Source organism: Orycteropus afer, unplaced genomic scaffold, assembly GCF_000298275.1.
Source record: "Orycteropus afer afer isolate SDZICR_OR568_19922 unplaced genomic scaffold, OryAfe1.0 scaffold00285, whole genome shotgun sequence".
Taxonomy (NCBI): Eukaryota; Metazoa; Chordata; class Mammalia; order Tubulidentata; family Orycteropodidae; genus Orycteropus; species Orycteropus afer.
The window spans coordinates 2,800,775-2,803,585 of record NW_006921872.1 but is presented as its reverse complement, the minus strand read 5'-3'; positions in this window follow the sequence as shown (position 1 = coordinate 2,803,585).

The following is a 2,811-nucleotide window of genomic DNA, read 5'->3' as shown; positions in this document are numbered from 1 at the left end:
TAATATTCTGAGATACTGCCTAACGTAACATATTTTCATTCCATCCTTATTCTTGATTAATAGTTTATCAGGGGAGAAAGTTCATTTTTGCTCAACTTTGGAAGGCATGTAGTATCTTACGTTGATGGTAAGAAAACCAGTGTATTTCTTATTTCTACAGACTTTGTATATGTCCTTCTGTTTTGAAACTTGTACATATTTTATTTTAATTCTTGTTATTCTGAAATGTCATACTAACATGGTTTGCTGACCTTATTCAGTGATCATGGCACTCATGGGCCTTTTCAATCACAAATTTTTCAGCAATACTACCAAAAAATGCTTTTAAAATAATTTCTTCTCCATATTGTCTCCTCTATCTAGAAGGCATAATTAGTTGGAATGTTGGTTTTCTTAGATAAAGCCTCCAATTATCCAGTCCTCTATATCCAATATTGCATCATTTTGTCTTTTTGTTCTGCTTTCTTAACGATCTCCTAAAATGTTATTTCCTAACCCTCTTCTTAAGGCTCTCAGTTTGGGGAAATCATTTTCAATTTCCAAGAGCACTTTCTTTTCTTTGATTGATTGTTTTTGTGGCACTGTATTTTAGATTAAAATAAGTATCTTACATTGTATCACTGAGGATAATAATGATAGACAGGTTTTTTTTTTTTTTTTGGTTGTTGTTGTTGTTTTTCCTGCTTCCTTCTGTTTCCCCTACATTCTCATTTTAGTCCATTTTTTGAGTCTCTTGTATATGGAAGGCCTTTCTAAAATGCCTGGTTGTACTGGCTTTATGATCCCATTTAAAAGTAATGCTTAAAAAACTTGGAAGGAGGGATCTCATTGAAAAAAGGGGTTAAAGGATGAACCGCTTTTTGTTGAGGACACCTCAAATACTAGTATTGGGGGTGGGGGACATCTCTAGAGCTCTTCATTTTCTCCTACATGGGCTTATAAACCCACAGCTGGAATTTCAGGGGCCAAGTATAAGACTGGTGACTGACAGGTGGTAGGAGTTCAATTCTAATAATCTGCATTCAGATTTTCAGATTTTCAGTTAACATTTGCCCCTCTTCCCACTCTCTGCTATTCCTTGATGCCTGGACTCAAGGTCTCATGATCTTAATTTCTTTAACCTGTGAGTCCCCTGAAAGCAGAGGTGGGTATCTGGGGCAGAGGGATGGGGGTATATCGGAGGAAGGTAACGTGGCTGCTCCCAGTACAGGTTGGAAACCAGGAAGAGGATTTCATTGCACAGGCTTTGAGGCAATCCCTTAGTGCCAGATAAATGTTTTACCCCACATTTTTTCTTTTCTGCCTCCCGCAAGTCCTACAATATTCTGGAGTTGAAGAATGCATGGGCTGGCTTCTCCAATCTGCGCTTGTAGCATCTAAGTCACTAACTCTTCTGCTCTAAATCAGTTTCCATTCCTCTTTCTGATTTCATCCACAAAACTGGTGATATCTCCACTTATATATTCTTCTACTATTATCACCTTCTTATTAATCATTGACTTTCAGTGATATTTTAGAAGGGAAAGGAGGTGAAATATGTGTTCCATAAATGATGTTTAACCAGAATCCAAAATTTTCATCTTAGATATATGTTCAGAGTAGGTCCATTTTTCTCCTCAACTTGACAAAGGACTTATTTAAAGATCTGAAGTTTTTAACATATTTACATTCTATCTTTTGCTTGTTGGTTTGGATTGGGTTTTTTGGCATGCTATAGTTATTAGGTAACTAAGAGAGTACACGATCTTTATGCACAGAAATTGCCCTCATCATATGACTTCCTTGTATGTTGTGCTGAGAAAATGTATTCCAATCAGACCCCAAAGCCAAAACATACCAGTGTTGATAGTGTTTTTCCAAGTGAAAGTTCCTTGGTTTTCAAATTGACCTCATCTTGTGACTGGCAGAACACTGAGGCATGGTTTTAGTAACATGTTGAGGGATAGAAAAAGAGGTTGGTAACATAAAAATAAGACTACAGTCATTTCTTTTATCATGAGTGCTTACTATAATAAATATTGGAAAGCAAAATATCAAAGTAATATGCAAAATGATCAATATTCCAAGATTTTTCATAAAAGACATATGTACTCTAATATTTTCCCAAAATGACTTCTGTACATTTATGTGGAGTAATTTTCTGCTGACTATGTTTCACACACTAGCAACAGGGGCTTCAGGTATGAGTCAAAGTTGTTACAAATTTGATCTCCATCTGAGATGAGTTTGGAGTCTGGCCTCTCTTATACTTTTTCCTCAAGCTGTACATTAGGAAAGAAGACTGCAATATGGGTACCTAGAACTCATCTACACACATATTGAGTACCAGAAAGACCAATTTCAGGCCAAACCAATGGTGGCACTGATAACACATTGTTGTGCTCACTCAACAATGATCAAGAAAGGATGGGCCTTTCCAACAATTAGAAAAAGAACAGCAAGAAAAGCCTACAGTCACCAGAAGAAAGGAAATAATAAAGATTCAAGCAGAAATCAATAAAACAGAAAATAGAAAGACAATAGAAAACAATCAACAAGACCAGAAGTTGGTTTTCTGACAAACCACTGGCAAATTTAACAAAGGAAAAGAGGGAGATAATACAATTAACATGATTAAGAAATGAAATGGGTAACATCACAACAGAAGTAACTGGAATAAAAAGGATAATATCAGGACACTATGAAGAACTGTACTCTAACAAATTTGAAAATCTGGAAGAAATGGACAGATTTTTAGAAACACACCACTTACCTAAACTAACACAGACTGATGAAGAAAAGTTGAACAGATCCATAACAAAAGAAGAAATT